The sequence below is a fragment of the Misgurnus anguillicaudatus genome, chromosome 21, assembly GCF_027580225.2.
Source record: "Misgurnus anguillicaudatus chromosome 21, ASM2758022v2, whole genome shotgun sequence".
Classification (NCBI taxonomy): domain Eukaryota; kingdom Metazoa; phylum Chordata; class Actinopteri; order Cypriniformes; family Cobitidae; genus Misgurnus; species Misgurnus anguillicaudatus.
The window spans coordinates 62,649,260-62,667,401 of NC_073357.2; the positions used below are offsets into that span (position 1 = coordinate 62,649,260).

At 36.6% G+C, this 18,142-nt stretch overlaps 1 protein-coding gene and 1 long non-coding RNA gene across 2 annotated transcripts in view; both read right to left on the minus strand.

Annotated features, from left to right (window-relative positions):
• LOC129453586 (uncharacterized) overlaps positions 1-18,142 on the minus strand; it is a 110,957-nt gene that overhangs the window by 59,597 nt on the left and 33,218 nt on the right. The window lies entirely within an intron of this gene.
• LOC141353368 (uncharacterized) lies at positions 10,180-11,137 on the minus strand. The gene is made up of 4 exons (XR_012360463.1): positions 11,091-11,137; positions 10,899-10,993; positions 10,688-10,806; positions 10,180-10,604 (listed from the first exon to the last, which is right to left on the minus strand). It is a non-coding gene; the product is annotated as an uncharacterized lncRNA (long non-coding RNA).

Here is an 18,142-nt window from a genome sequence, read left to right on the forward strand (position 1 = left end):
ATGTCCATGTAAACGCAGCTAATGACAGAATTTTCTTTTTTTTTTGGTGAACTATCCCTCTAATAGCATAACTCAACAATGAGTAAAACATTTTGTAATTGTGTAAAAAGCTACACAAAGCTGAGTTTGATGATTCAGATAGAATTTTCAGTGAGCAAATGATGTGATGTCAAATCTCAAACTGGTTTAAGAAATTACGTTTTCCATAGACCTCTACTTCACAGAGAGAGAGATGAGATGTATATCCAGTCATGACCAGATTCATATAGCGTCCCTCCGTCCCATTACATGAGTAACTTAGAGTTTGACCACGAAGAAAACCTGAAGTTACAGCACATCTAAAGAAAGACAAAATCAATCAATCAATCAAATCAACTTCTAAAACATAAACATAAACTGATTTTATGAGTGATGTAAATCCTTTTAAGGAAGTTGCATCACTCTGCCACCATATTTGCAATGCCTCCAGGTCTTGTTAATAAAAAACAAGACCTGTCGATCCTGCGCATCCGCAAAGTCCCTTCTTCCTAGAGGATTCTGATTGACAATTGAAAGACATTTTTACTGGGAGGCGGGACTAGAGCGACCATACTGACCGTGGCAATCTCCCCCATTCATTTTAATACCAGTGCCGCATCTTGGAGAATTGAAATCTTTGGTAATGTTACCTGGGATTGTTGTTCCCGTTGTTTTCCAGGGAGTTCCCAATACGAATCTCTACTCCATTGGTTTGATCAGGAAGACCATCTGATCTATCAGTGATTATAACTGTGCCAATCTCATATTTATTCTGAAGATCCAACCTCCACCATGGACTCAATACAGATCCAGTAATGGAGCAGTATGCAGCTTCACCTGATCCATATCTTTTACCATCTATGGCATTTTGAGCTACAAAGGTGGAATATGTGGATGGCTGTATAGCTGTTCCTCGACGTGCTACATTCTCTACAAGATCAAATCAAAGACAGTGATTCAGTCATTTTGGAGCTCATCAAAGTATCATGACAGTGATTCAAAAGCAGTACTGTCGAGTCACTCTTGTAGACCTGCAAACCTGTACACATGTTGACATCAAAGTATGCTGGTATGATTTGTCACTCTAAACTACACAAAAGTGATGCCTCTGCTGCGCGGTGCTCAAAACGAAAAACAGGAAAAAGTCTAATCATAGCAGAGGGTTCATCCACCAAGTAGAAAGCAGGGATGATTGACAAGTCGTATGGCCTATCAATTACAAGAGTCTGCAATCGATGGAAGCACAAAATCCCACGTGATCTCCTTCCACCTGCACTTTCCTTCAAATACTACAGTTTTTCCTTTTTCTTTCAAAATAATCTCTTTTGTGTTTCACGAGTAAATAATAACAGATTGTCATTTGTGGATGAACTATCTAAAATAATTCAGTTCAGTCAGTGAGAAACATCAGAGGTAACCAATGATAATGTAAGTCCCAACTTAAGCATGGAAACATAACCAATCAGAGTGAGGCTGCTGCAAAACTTCGTGGTTGAAGTTTACAGTGGAAGAGCAGGAGACTGACTGACTGACTGAGAGTTGTTGTTTCGCCACAAACAAGAAAGCAAACAAACAAGGGCGGTTTCACAGGTTGAGCTGAGGTGTTACGCTCACAGTGCCCGTGCGCCCATTTACTAAAGGCGAAAATATTTGAACCAAATGCTGCACAAAATGCTTACACTACTGTGTGAAAAGCGTCTTTTTGTGCTGTTGTGTTTTGAATAACACACTGGATAAAGGGACACAACACATGGCATGACCTGTACTAATACAGGGCCATAATGTCTTCATCCAAAATAAGGATTTAAGTATTTTAAGTATTTTAAATTTAAGTAGTTTGATTTGTACATTTGACTGCATTCTTTTTCATTTCTGAATTTTTACTTCGAGTCTTTGATAACAGATTGATAAAACTATTGGAAAAACTGGAAAAGCTATCATATTGCTGGTAACTAAAGCGGTATTAACTATTATGTGACAATTTCTTATCTATTGTTATTACTGTATTAGTTGCATGGTGATTTAAATTTTTTTTAGAGTTACAGGCTATGGCTCAATGGCACTGTTTTGATGTAATATTTATATGCATACTTAGCCTAAAGGCTCATTTCTTATAGACCAGTTCAAAAGATGTAAACAACACTGGTCCAGAAGCACTTCCTGTTTTCGTTTTTAACACTAGATAAACGTTGGGATAAAATAAACCAACAGAACATATAAACCTAAATTAACTGAAGTTAAACAAACATCTTAAAGATAATAATATATGTAATATAAAAAAATAACTGTCACAAACTGTAACAGGAAGTGTTTCTGGACCAGTGTTGTTTACATCATTTGAACTGGTCTATAAAGTATATGATATGGGTTGAGGGTGGTGGTGGGGGGCCCCACATATATAGTTTTTCATGGGGCCCAGAATTCTCTAGCTACAGCCCTGCCATTATGTTATGCAATTTTTAGGGGTGACCCCGAATAGTCGAAGATTCGATGCATCGATTGGAGAAGCCTGATTTGACTACCAATCTCACAGTCGAATCGTCGCAGATGTGTTATGAAATGAGTATCCTTTAATTTTGGCCATATATGGGTGCTCTGTGCACAAATCTGATTTCACATTTAACAGCTTTCTCACAATATATTAATATACAGCATATTATTATAATTCTGCAAATAATATGTGAAGTATCAGCTTTCAATAAATATTTTTAAAATGCATTAATAAATCCAGCAACCCCGATGACAGGGCTACACGTCCATAAGAGGTTTCTTTGTTAATAAACCATTGCTTCTTTGTTTTTACATTTAAAAGAAAAAGCTGGTAATTCTGGCTATACGTTCATTCTTTTAATAATTTCTTTATTTTATTTATAAATCACTCTGGGTTATCTGATTTATCTATTTGGCTTGTGTTTTGTTTTCGTGCACTTGAGGCATTTTGCACATTTGTTCTGCACTTTACTTCTGACCTTATTTTATTTAAAAAATGTATTTATTATAAACGTAAATTCTGATCTAATTTAAGTCTGTACATTTTGGATTGCTTTTCGTTGTATCGATGTTGCTGCGCTATTGCGTTCTGGCCATGCTGGCGCATGCAATTTAGCCGAACGGGCTAGGTGCTCTTCGTCTCATATTTAGAAGTTCATCAAACTAAAACATTAAAAAACTGATGTTTTCGACGGGTATACGTTTTTAAAATGTATTTAAAACATTGTGGTTATCTTGTCAAAAGTTAAACTACAAAACAGGTAAGCCATTTCTTTAAATTTCGGTGATGAAACGGAAAATATCTGCACCGAACCTATTTCTGCCTGACACGACTGTCTTTCTTGTGATTTAATAATATGGTTGGTGTTCACTTTCAAATGATAGAAAAGAGATTCCTGAAATAAATAATATCATCAGTTGTTTCTGTATCTAAAGTGAATGGAGATGATCAAAGTGAAAGCAAGCAGGTATTTCTGTGCTAAATAATAACGCGCAGTGTCTATAAAATCATTAATTTCAGTGTTTTTATGAATTGTATATAAAGCTTGGTTTTTATAATTTGCAGTAACAATCACAAATTATTTGTAATTTCTCATTTGTCCTTTTTTTTGGTCATGACTGATTTGAGGCGCTTAATCTCCAAATTAAATAAAAGCACTGAATTAGCCGAGGTTTCCAAGGCAGGATCACCTTTGTTATATTTTTAGGTTTAGTTATCAAAATGTTTTTTTTTTGTGTGATGTTCTGTAGATCGTGGCTTTAAAATGTTATGAGGAATAATTAGACAAATGTTGCCTTACATTTTACCTTAAAAATATATAAATGCATCGTCAGTTTTGTCTTCGTTCATCACTTGAAAGACAGTTTTGGTCACTTTTTCAGAGACTTGTTTATGTGTGCTGCTTGTGAAAGAAAATAAAAGTTGTTAATTTGTACCTGGTCTGACCCCCTCCCAACCCATGCACACACATAGATGATTCGACTATTGGTCGACTATGAAAAGATTTGACAATTCTGATTCGAATATGTAAATCCTTAGTCGAGGACAGCCCTAGTAATTTTCCAATCAGCAGTGGAGGTGAAGATGACATCTTCCTTCATTTCATGCTACTACACAGTGTTTTCAAGCTTTTGATATTTAATTACCTCTAGTGACAGTGAAAATTACATATTGTGCCTTTAAATATAATAGTTCCAAAATCAAATTTGTTAAATAAATCCCAGTCCTATCTAATGGTTTAGAATTGAGTGTCAGTAATCACCTGTATCATAGACCTCAACCTCACAGAGAGAGAGATGAGATGTAAGTCCAGTCATGACCACATTTATATAACGTCCAACCATTACACCACATGAGTAACTGATAGTTTGACCACCTAGAAAACCTGAAGTTACAGCACATCTAGAATGAGAGATAATCAGTTAATCTCTAGAAGTGTTTAAAATGATATCTATAAACTGATGTCATGAATAACTTTACATGGGATTGTTGTTTCCATTGTTTACAGTGGAGTTTCCAATACGAATCTCTAATCCATTGGTTTCCCAAAGACAACAATCTGATCTAGCAGTGATGACTACTGTACTAATCTCATAATAATCCAAGAGATCCAACCTCCACCATGGACTCCATTCATTTCCAGTAATGGAGCAGTGTGCAGCTTCACCTGATCCATATCTTAAACCATCTATAGCATTTTGAGCTACAAAGATGGAATATGTGGATGACTGTGTGACTGTTCCTCTATGTGCTAAATTCTCTAGAAAATAAATCAAAGACATTTGAACAGTCAGTGTGAAGATATAAACACATCTGTGATAAATTACCAATAATATCTTAATCTCATCAACCCTCATGATCTGGTTGAAGTGATCTAAACACTTCCCTTCTCAATATATAATTTAAATATATCCATCTGATACTTTATATCTAATCTACAATCTATGTTTAATCAAATTATTATAAACAAGGTATAAAGTTTCACTTAAAATCTCAAGACATTCTTAAATAATTCAATAAAATGTCAGCAAAAATGTCAATAACCACTAAGAAAATAGGTAATGATCAGAAATGATGCACAAGAACATTTCCAACATTACATTTGTGTGAAATATCATAAACATGTTACCTTCTAAACTCTCTGGTATGGAAATGAGAACTGTTGAAAAAAAAGTGTTTAATATATTTGATCATATTTCATATCTGAAAATCAGCAATGTGATCTCATGTGAATATGTGTTTATTTTTACATAAAGTGTGGTTGTGCCACACGTACATTTTCATACACACTGAAACGTATAATATCGACATGTTGAGAGGACTAATATTTTTAGCATTTACATATTAACAGCTTTACAGATTTGTACGTATTTCTATTCATAAATACTGAAATCTCAGTCATTGGCATTTCTTACTCATATTAATGGCATGTTTTCAGTCATATTTTTCTGACTTATTTATTTAAGACGGTTTACTCATTTACCTAATGAAATGTTCATGACTTTCAGAAAGTTACTTAATATAAACCATAAAAAACTTTTAAAGAAATAACATTTATGTAATATTTAGTTTCCAATGACACACAAGACATTTTCTACTATACAATAAAACATAACAAAACAAAAACAAAAGATGTTAATTTTATTTATTTGCTGTAGTCCACATCTTAAAAATTCATACAAATGCAAGGAACAGATCAAAATTCAGCTCTTTTCCAGCGATCTTTGTCACCGACCGTAAACGTCAAATCTCGCGTTTGTTATAAATGTTAATATTGAACTTCAAAAAGCTTTGCGACACATTGCTTTACACACTGGCGGAGTGGCAATCGGGGGAGTCGGGATTTTTCCTGGTGGGCCGGTAGTGTTTTAAGGCTGTGAGGGCTCGTCTGATAATAGCCGTGCTTTCAGTCTTTAGTCATGCACTCCGGCCACACTAAAAACTATTTATCATATATTTAATATGCTTCAGCGCTCAAAATGTATCTGGCCGCACCGCTCTCTCTATCAAGCCCGTCTCCTTGGAGTTCTGTCAGCCAATCAAAAAATAAGGCTACACAATAGCCAATCAGAAAATAGGACTGTTGTATCTGCGTAAGATTTAACGCAACAACCAATAAAAAAGCATAGCCTCGCACACCCACAGAGGAATGGAGCTCCGAGCATCATGCACAGAGTAAGTCTGATCTCCTATTTTAATGTTACAGCAAATGCACAACTTTGACACAAACAATGACAACTTGACTGCTGTTAGAGAATGTTTCCCAGATAATCCTCATCAGTTTTTCACAAGTGTCTGTAACTTAGCCAACAGTTTAACAGCCTGTTCACTGACAACAACACATAAGTTAGTTTAAGCCTCGTTATATTTTCGTTGTCACACGATGACTGACATTTTGTCACATAAAATATCTCTCTCCAAACAGGCTTAATAATTTTATAAACAACTGCTTTGCAACCGAAGTAAGCTTTAGCTTACCTAAGAGTAGGGAACTGTTGACTTTAAGATCTTTTTAATAATAATTATTACACTTGGTATTTCATGTTGTTGTGCAGTCATTTTATTGTAATTTTAGATTTCAGCATTTGCTTATTTACAGCGAACCATTTTCTTTTTTCTTTTTTTGACCACAGTGGGCTGGTGGTCTAAATTTCCCGGTAGATTTTTGGGTCCCACTCCGCCCCTGGCTTTACAGCAGTGATATTAATTGCTCATTGGCTCACAGATTTGCAACATTGCCATCTTTCAGTCGATGTACTTTTGAAATTTGAAATGTGTGCCTTGACAGAAAGAATCTGGATTAATGTTCAGGTGGATTAATAACTTTAAGATTTCTCTGTGTCTCCAGCAGTGTTGGGCAAGTTACGGAAAATGTGTAATTATTTACAGTTACTAGTTACTTCTTTTAAAAGTAATTGAATTACTTTACCAGTTACTGTATATCAAAAGTAATTAGTTACTAGGAAAAGTAACTTTTAAGTTACTTTTATGTCTGCGTTTTTTAATGTAAATATAAACAATACTGAACAGGCAAACGATAAATTGATAAGCTGTGGGGCACAGTGGGTGTCACTCTTTTGTTAGTTTGGTTATGTACTACATTATTTTAGTAAAGTTGTTTATATGGATTGTGTACTGTCCCTTTAAGAATTTGGGGACTGTGAAGTTTGCGGTTAGTGCGCTCTTTGAAATACAGAGTTGCACAGTTTTCTTTAGCACATCCGTGATATTTAAGATCATATATTTTTTGTATATTTTTATGTTTGATTTAAATGATAAACAAAATTAAAGGAAGATATTTAATCAGAAAACCGAGTATGTGGATTGTTTGTCAAACGGACACAGAGCGAGTGGATTGTTTTGTCAGATACGGAGCGAGTGAAACCAAAACTGAAACTAAATGCAGATCGTTCTCTTCCATGAAGGCCGATTTAAACATCTAAGAATATATTAACATTTTGCAGATTTATTACTTTTGTGGACTACAAATGCAAGTTAATGTCATACTGGGATTGCATGGCAAAGATAATTTACAAACATGAAACTGGATGGAATTATGACTCGTACACAATTTTTAAACAAAGGTATGTTGTCCCGTTTTGATTTTTCATGTTCATTTTTACGCACTATCGGCCATAATGAAGTTTAATGATTCTTTGCGCCGCCCACCATGGCGCTGTGATGTTGGATCAGAAATATCTTGTCTGCAAGTGTTAATAGTTTACAAAATAGAGTAACGCAAGTAACTCATTTAAATGTCACTAATTGTGTTACTTGATTCAAAAAAATACTTAGTTACATGCTCGTTACTGCTAAAAGTAGTGGAATTACTTTGTAACGCGTTACTCCTATCACTAGTTTTCAGAGAGAACAGTGTCTACAGCACATCTGCATTTTAACTACTTTTGGTTCTGCTTTTGAAATTTCACAATAAATAAGTTGTTACGATTGCACTTGTCTGTCTGTTATGCTTTTATTTCTAACAGTACATGCTTTTAATTAACTGTTTGGGGTAAGTTAAGGGATATGACTGTATTAGCGGCTTATACTGTTATACTCCTATATTTTTTCTATATTTTGGTAAAAGGTTTGGGTTAGGTTAAGCTTTGAGGTAGGGTTAAGGTGGTAACATTATCGATAAAATGGTTAAAAAGAAATTATACAATCTTTATGGTAAAAATTATTGCCACACTTGAATAGTTAAATTAATGTATTACATTGTTCATTCGCACATATGTTGTACTCTTTATTTGTACACATAACATTAAAAATCATCTGAATTTCATTATCTTGTTGCTTCGTTAGATGGAGCTTCTTCCAAAAGCGACTGCTTTATGTTTTATTAACCAACAGATGGTGATTTTTCGACACTCGAAGCTTTGAATCTCAGTTAGAAACATTCAGGGGAAGTTTTGGTGAATCATTCGAGGCTTGACTTTCCCATCACTAGCTGTACAAATGTAATAATGCTACCATTATGTGTTGCAAAAACGTCTACATTGTACACTTCAGCATCTATATAAACATACAAAAAATGTTTTGTGTTTTTGAAAGTTACGTAACGTATTAACAGTGAGACTAGGATGGGAAATCAGTTAAATTAGGTTTATACAAAATGTTTATACAACATTCTTTCATTGTTAACTTAAAAAAACTGTCAAAGATTTGAATGAAGAAAGACAGCATCTATAATGTTAAGATCTTGTGTTTTAACATCATGATGTGTGTCAGCTGCTGTACTCACCACAAACTAAAATCAGATGAATGAGTTTCTCCATCTCTGACTCTATAAAGATCATTAAACAGATGAGAGAGATGAATGAACAAAAGAAATATGAGAGAGAGAAACGGAGAGAAATAGAGGGAGATCTTTATCTTATGGGTTATTATGATGATAACATACCTGTGTGGAGTTAGATATGAAGATTTTTACTCAGTGTTTTTCCTTACTCTCTTCTTTTCTCTTCTATCTGCTTGGATTTCAGTCTCCTCCTTCCTCACAACCTCACTTATAGTTTCTTGTATTCATTTCATGTCATTTGACCTCCAGAAAAACTTACATCCTGTAACAACAGCTGTCATTTTAAGTCTTATTTACAAAACAAATCAAGTACAAATGCAAAACTGCAAATGAAAATAAGGACTTTACCCATTTAAGAGCCAGACCCGATTTCTACAGCTAATGGAGAAGATCATCAGGTGTCTGTATGGTTGTTTATTTACATCAATATTACAAAACAACCTACAAACATACATAAACGTAAATCACAAGATTAAACAATTCACAGTGTAGAAACTATTCAGTACAATGGTAATATAAATATATTCAGTACAATAGTAATATAAATGTAATAAATGTAAGTACATTAAAGGCAGAGATGGGCAGCATTAAATCCATGTATTGAAAATATATATGTGAAATACAAAATATGATTGTATTTTAAAGCATTTGGGTAAATACATTTGAGGGCTCCCACACCTTAGTTAACTTCAAATTCAAGGACCTTTCAAGGACTGTCTAGGTTCAAAACCCTCAAATTCAAGGACTGAATGTGGGGACACATTCACTGCATGAAAAGTGGGATTTTCGTCCCCGTAAGCGCCTGTAGGCTCCCGAAAATCTCCCTAATTTTCGGCAGCTTTCCTCAATTTACAGGCAGCGAGCGTCGCGTTCGTCTGTGTCACAAATTGTCGTAAACGAACCATGACGCAGGTGGAGAGCCCTGCGGGGGTACGATGCCTCTAATTAGCATATGAATAGCAGCGAAACCTCTGCCGGCCAGGTAGAGCGTCTCTAGTCTAATTAGCATGTGAATAGCAGCGAAACCAGAGTAACTGCCCACTTGAATGTACTCACTTAGTATTGGCTGAAGCCACTACTTTTAAACAAGTAAAATCTCCCGTGAATGGTTGGCAGATCACTTCAAACCAATCACAAGGGATTTTTCTTGTTTAAAAGAAGTGGCTTCAGCCAATACCGAGTGAGTAAATTCAAGTCGGGCCGTTACTCTAAAGAGGGGGGTTATTGGGCACCCTGGCTCATTATAAATGTAAACCCCAATAATAATAAATATATAATTTATGTGATATTAATTTTTTATATAATAATGTCATTGTGCTATGTACTTCATTATTCACACCATCAAGAAATATAAGAGCAAACAAAGAGGTTTATTTATAAACACACAGCTGTTTATTCAAAGAAAGAGGTTTAATTAGAAACACACAACTATGTACAAAGCAGCATAATGTCTCTTATGTTGTCCTCCAAACACGTCAAAAAGTGCCTAAGACATTCGGGAAAGATCCCTAAAAATCTTTTTCAAAGTGTTGAAAAAAAATCAAAAACGTTGTAAAAAAGTCACTTTTTCAGGCGTATATGGTGAGTTGCCCTGTACTTTGGTATCGCCTCTAATCTGAATTGCAGCGTGGCACAGAGCTCGGAAAGTTCCAGGCTGCGAGAGGGCGGTGGCCGCACAATCCATCCAGACACCCCGTCAACAATGCCGTCTTCATCAGACATGAGATCTATGGTGGCGCACTTTCAAATGTCCATCTCACCCTCAGCCAGCACACTTCGTCTCGCTTCCAGCAACTGTAATATAATCAATAAAGACAATAAGTGACCAGAAAAATACTCACATTGACAAAAAACTGATCTAATATAATAAATCTTACCCTTTTTCTTCTGGATCGACTCCGAGCTAAACTTTTCGCATTTTCCGCCCGCGATGCGAGTTCAGGTTGTTTGTATCTGAAGCTCCGGCGAACCGACTCATAATACGTCTTACAGGCAGCTGGAAAACAATTAAATGAGACTGGTATTAATAAACAGAGTCACGGTACAATTAAACAAGAAATGAGGAAAAACATTAGAAGTTATACTTACAAACAATGTCGTCATTCTCAGCAGTTAAATGTGGACTTGCTAAAATAGCCCCAACCAAATAGGAGGTCACGGCTTCGTTATGAGGCGACGTTAGTCTGTGAAAACAAAATGTGCGGGTTTAAGATCGGATCTATTAACGTACCTATTTCCTTATACAAGAATAAAAGCATATTCTTTAAATCGTAACGTTACCTTTGCTCTGGTTCAAAGCGCCTGCAGTGTGCCTCAGAGACGCCGTAAGCCTCCTAAAAATTACAAGACAAAAACCTCTAAGCAATAAAACACACAGCTTGGGCTACTTAAAAATATGCTTTTACATAAAATCATTCTTACCGCAATCTTGGGATTGTGCACCCGTCTTCTCTTCTTGGAGAGTTACAAACACCCAACCAAACATCTCTTAATGCTCCTCTTGTACTGCTGTGTGAGCCGTGGCCATGACCTCGCACGCGATTGGACGAAGGCGAGAAGCCTGTCGGGCTCCTCCAATCACACGCGAGGTTATTGATATAAGGAAAATCTTGTGAGACATGCGCGCATGCGTATGATATAAACAACAAACGCGATGTGCCGGGAGCTCTGTGTGATATCAACACAGTGTGCTGTCAGTTGAAAGATGGAAGTCCCAAGACTGAAGAAACGACCTTGGCGCTTCCATAGATATGTATATAAAGGCTAGATGGCTCGTCCGCGCTGCTGGCCAATTGAGTGCAACGTCCGCATTTTGGCGGCCATCTTACGACAGGGCGCTCGCTCACTCGTAGCATTGAGTTTTAATGATGAAGGTACTTTTAAATGACCATAACTTGCTTAATTTTTTACCGATTTTCAAACGGTTTGGTTTGTTATAAACGTCAAAGATGTACCTATGACACTGCATACCTATACTAAAAATGAAAAAATAAATTCATGAAACATGTTAAAGCATCCAGAATTATAGCCACATTAATAACGTTTGCAAAAACCCAAACCGTTTGAAAATCGGTAGAAAATTGAGCAAGTTATGGTCATTTAAAAGTACCTGCACCATTAAACTCAATGCTACGAGTGAGCGAGCGCCCTGTCGTAAGATGGCCGCCAGGTGATGCCGTTAGGGACTCCGCCTTGAGCCATCTAGCCTTTATATACATATCTATGGGCGCTTCTGTGAACATTGCAACACTGAACTGTGTCATACACAGTATTTTGACCGCAGAAAGCGCTATTTCAAAAATGGAGTTTGGGAGAAAAAATCCAAAAGGACTACGTCAGGTCAGATAACGTACAGAGCCTGCTGCTATCCAGTCATGAACCCGCTGTGAGTGATGTCCTGTCATGTGTAAAGACCCGGAGGATAACTTTACTGGAGTTAGAGAGATTGGTGAAAGTGAAATGCAATCCGAGGACCCAGAAAAAAAAGTGATTGAAGAATTTGAAGAAATGCACCCAGCGAATTGCAGTTCAGACAACGGTGAGCATAATTACATATTTTTATATAAGCTTGGCTTGCTTTACGTATGTTAACATTTTAAACAATACTAAAACATATCAACAAGTAAAATAAAATCAACAAGTTAAACAAAAACGTTTTGAGTATGCTATATCAAAAAGTAGCCATCCAGCATGTTTTATCCATTGTGGCAGCCCTTGCTCACAAAAAGGTTGGAGACCCCTGGTCTAGTTAAATGTGTTTGATTATCACTGTTGTTGTTATTTTAATAGTATAAATTAATTTATAATTAAATAGGAATATCGCGTTATAATGCATAACGGTATCTTCTGTTTGTTGTTTTTCAGACGAAACAGCAGATGACCAAAGCATTCATCTTTTCCTGGACATCTCCTGTTGTGTGGTAAGCATGAAATTACATTTGGATATACTAGTATAAAGTTCATTACATGCTAATCCAGAGCTAAAATGGGAAAACCTAACATGTTTCACCCACATTATTGTTTTCCACTCTCAAATTTCTGTTAGTTAACTAATGAAAGCAACTAAAGTATAAACACACTTTATAAAGTATAAAAAAAACTAAAATGAAGTTGAAGTGGATGAAGTTCCCACAAAGTACTTAACTGGTTCATTGCACTAAGATAAAGCTAGCTGTTTGAGATGCACATTATCTTTTCCAACTACAGTTTTCAAATCTTTTCATACTCAAATAGCCATATTGATGAGAAATGACCATATTAATTATGTTCTTTTTAAATCTCAAATGACCATATTAACGATGGGGTTTTCAATCTCAAATGGCCATATTCATGATGGACTTTTCAATCTCTAATGGTCTAATGGTGGTGCTGAGTATGTGCATTGCATGTGTTTTAAATATGTCCTTTAAATTTCCATAGGATGACTATGTGGATGAAGAGGGGGAAATCCTTGCTGAGGAGCAGAGTGAAGCCTATCCTTACATACAAGATGGGGAGGAGCATGGAAGTGATCAGTCCAGAAGTGAAAAAACAGAACACTTGTTGATGATGAACCTTTTGGCCATGATGAAATTGACTGGTATCCTCCGTGACGACTTCTTACAGTATGTGGTTTGTCCAAAATGTATGACAGTGTACATGCTTACTGAAACCTATGAGCTCAGACGGGATGGTACAAAGGTTTGCAGGACTTGTGGTCACATCCCGTTCTACAATCACCCACAGCAGAGGGCTGCATTAAGGAAGAAATATGGCTCTGCCTTGCTATGCAAGGCTACATATTTGAGCAGTGAAGAGAATGTCCATCCAATACGTTCTTACTGATACAAGAGTGTTGTGCAGTCTCTGGGAGGACTTGTTAAAAGACTTGGATTTGAAGAGAAATTAGATGAAAGGCGAAAGCAGGAAATGCCAAAGGGTGTGTTAGGAGATGTAAATGATGGACAAGTATGGCAGGATTACCAGTATGTGAATTCAATAAACTGTAGTCATGCCACTATGCACAGTATTTGAGCTGTGATGTAATTGCACAAGTTACCTTGCTTCATTCCCATCCGGACAGACATTTTGTTGTTTGACATGTTGTTTGATGGTGTTTGCATAGAATGCACAAATTGAGCCTGATTAAAACTCTGTTAAAACAATTAAAATTGTTGAAATAAATAGTTTGGTGTATCTTTTTTACCTAACATTGGTTATTGCTAATTACATACAGAGTAATTAATATACACTGTTAGCCTGGAGAAATTGAATCTACTTAAAGGGATAGTTTAAAAATTATTAGGAAAAAATATTTTGAAAGTATTGTGATAAATGGTGAAGAAAAGTTTGATAAATGATTGTCATTAAACTTAAAGTTGATTTTGAATTACTCTGTCCAACATCTCCTCTTAGTTAACTGAGTTGAAAAAATTATATTTTTAATTAATGTATAATTATAATTCTCTTAGTGTTATAAATGGTATTATAACACAAAACTCATGACTTAGTCAGTCATTAAATAAACTTGATTCTCCACTGAAACACAATACAATACAATGTGTTGTTTATGTCAATAAACACTGATCACCTGAACGGGGACTTTCATTTACAAAAATGGTAATTTATCATTTTAAACTAAACAACATGAATAATATTAGAGCATAAACCTCTATGACATTTTAACAAATATTTAAGTAGTTAAAGTTCTTATTAGTTCTTAATTCTGTAAAAAAGCTTAAATAATCGTAATATTCTGAGACAAAGGATTATGGGTGTTCCTTACAACATGTACTGCTAAAATTCATTCACTTGAATGTTTTAGTTTGATTAATTTTATACACTTAAAAGTTAAATGAACTAAGATTTTTAAGTAAATGTCCATAACTCAAAATATTAAGTGATGTTTACATCATGAAGACAATGTGTTAACAGTGTAGCATACTTTAAAAATAAATAAATTCAAACTAAAATTTAAGAGTTTACTGATACCAAAGATTTTCTTAAAATCAAAGATTAAAACCTCTCAGAATGTCACCTGAGTAAAACTCCCCCAGCTGCTACCCTGATTTGCATTTGTATAGCTCACAGCATGTTCATTTACATGTTAAAGCCTCCCCTAGAATTAGGGGAAGGGGGGACAACTTCCAAGCAAGACCCACGTCAACTTCTGACAACTTACGGCAGTTTTCGGTGTTGGCTGCAAATTGTCGTGCGCAGTCGTAAACTTGGAGTTTCACAGCAATCTACAGTGCCACATTCTGACGAAAATTCCACTTTTCATGCAGTGATTTCAAGTGAGAGCAAGGTTACATTGTGTTACCTTTTAGGATACATTGTTACAGTTCCTTTTCACTGCAGTGACACTTTGTGGACGCCTCCAGGGGTAAGTGCGTCTGAATGTGTATATCAAATTCAACCAATGGTGAGACTTAATGACAAAGACAGGGTGACGCAGGAGCCAGGAAATATATCGCTATCTGAAATATTGCCAAAGATGGCGTTACAGGGACGCAGGAAGTATGGCAAGGGAGATGCAGCGTCTCGTTCCTTTCTCAGGGAACAACAGTTACATACGTAACCAGAGACGTTTTCATGTGTCAAACACAACTATGCGTCGGAGCCGATGGTGTAGTGGGCAGCGCTCCGACATATGGTGCAAACGCACTCCCGGCTCGAGGTCCTTTGCCGATCCCATACCCCTCTCTCCACACTCTACTTTCCTGTCGTCTCTCAAATCTACTGTCTATTAATAAAGGCAAAAATGGCCCAAAAAAAAAAAATTATAAAAAAAAACAACTATGCAAAAAAAGCATTTTGGTATGAATCAACATTCGCATATAGAAGATATAAGCAGTTAAAGCGAACAGTTTAGCACGTGTGCTTAAAAAGTCTAGAATTTTTATGATATTATCCTACACTACACAGGGAATAATATAGATTTTTTCCCCAGAAAACTTCTTGCATAAAATAGATTCAAGCACTTTCAATGACCTGTATCTATGTATGTATATTTCCTAGGGCCTTGAATATGTGAAGGATTGCAGGACAGATGAACCCAAATGCAAACGATGTCGGGGAGAAACAGAAAAACACTTTATTCTTTCACAAAACAAAAACCCACTAGGGGGTACAACACATGAAACACCAAATTCTGACATATAACACTAAACTCTGACTGGATAACTAGACTTAACTTGAACATGTAAGGTACCACCCACAAGCCCAACGACAGATACAAGTGGAGTGGGTGAAGGGGTCTCGTGTTCGTTCCTTCCTCAGTGCTTCTAGAAGAATAATTCCATATCAGGATTAAATTAATTTATTTGATATCTGACTCCAATTTAATATACTAAGAATTTTGTGCATTATTCCAATTATCTGTTGATCATAATTTAGATGTTTGATTATTTATTAATTCCCATAGTCTTAGTTATTCGTTTATTAGGGACCCGGTATCGCCCGGAATCAACCTCTTTATCAAGTTCTTTCCACATTGACTGAGTATATTCTATGAAAATGTTTGAGGCAATATTGCACAAAAACAATTGATTTCTATGAATGACTTCACACTGGACGCAGTTATTTGCGATTCGATAAAGCAAAGGTTTTTTTTACAATCGGTATGCAAAGTGCTTACCAAAGCATTTCATGTATTTTGCAACCCTATGCATCTCTGCATCAGAACATCGCAGAAACACAAGGCTGGGCTCGTTTTACTTATGCCTAGGAGTATAATCATCGGTGGATTCCAATTCACTCCCTAGCAACAGTTTAGCAAGACCTAGATCTCTGCATCAGAACATCATAGAGATGTGCGAGTGGCTTGAAATCGCAATCAATACCTGTGGATTGTCCATCTATTGTTTGGCTTAACCCCACAATTGCTGCTTGCAGCTTTATTTTTATTTATTGCCTTATTCTGGGTACGTTCCATCAAAAAACATTTCTTTCCTTTTTTTCCATGCTCCTAACATTTTTCTAGATCTTTTTACACTGGTTTATTTTCAGAGTGTCCCAAAAGTGTGCACCAATATGTCATTTTGAATTTAACACTTGTAACTTCTAGAGCCATTTCTGCCAATTCTATACCCGGAGTTTTAAATGCACCAGAACTCATGTATTTTTTAGTTATGAAGGACTAAATCAAAACAAACCAACTGCAGCTTGATTGATATTAATTGGAATGCACAATCAAACAACAAGATTTTTTTATTTAAAAAACTGAGTTTGGAACCAAACTCTTCATACATTGGAGTAGCACTATCCAACATTTCAGGAATAAGGTGAGCATGTCATGGTCAATTCTACTTGTTGATTAAAGTTAAAATAGTGTCTAACACAGACCATCTGTCACGACTGGGATGCAGGAGTGAGGAAGTTAGGACGCAAGTGCAGAGTTCACAATGAAATAAATAACATTTATTAACAGAACGAGAATAAAACAATGGGCAGGTAACACAGGAACATCCAATAGAAGAAACAGGAACAGGCACCGACCCATATGACTCGACCCTCCTGGGAACCGACGAGGATCCGATCAACCCAGGGGTCGACTCCCACCATCTCGGGGAAACGGGCTCACCCATGGTAGCAACCACCCCGGGGAAATAATCGGGCCTGGCGTCCATTGAGAGCCCTGAATCGAGCATGGCGGTGGACCTTCCAGGAACCGGACCAGACGGCTCGTAGGAACAGGCTTGTGTGTCGCGGCAACCACCCCGGGGAATGAATCGAGCATGGTGGCCGCTAGCTTGAGCCTGTCCTGAAGTTCCGAGTGATCCTTCTCGGTCAGCTCCAAGGGACATCGGAACCTCGAAGCTCGTAGATCCCGATGTCCACTACTCCCCCTCAAAGAAATTTCAGGGGAAGCTCTCCTCCTGGAACTCGCTGCGTCCTTTAATGGCTGGATCATTCTGTCACGACTGGGATGCAGGAGTGAGGAAGTTAGGATGCAAGTGCAGAGTTCACAATTAAATAAATAACATTTATTAACAGAACGAGAAACAAAACACGAGAATAAAACAACGGGCAGGTAACACAGGAACATCCAATAGAAGAAACAGGAACAGACATGAAAGTAGTGACAATTATCCAGCAACAGGTAATACAAAAGACTGGGTATATATACACACAAGTGAAGATGAGGCACAGCTGGTGATAATAAGGCAGGTAATCAACAAATGAGAGTCCAGGTGACAACAATCAGAAAACATGCAAACACACACAGAACACGGTTGACAACCGTGACACCAGGGCTGCGTTCAGCCCCGACAAAACGTTGCACAACGTTGCACAATGTTCATTAAACAGAAACGGCGATGTGTTGAACGCCCTGTTGTGATGACGCAAGA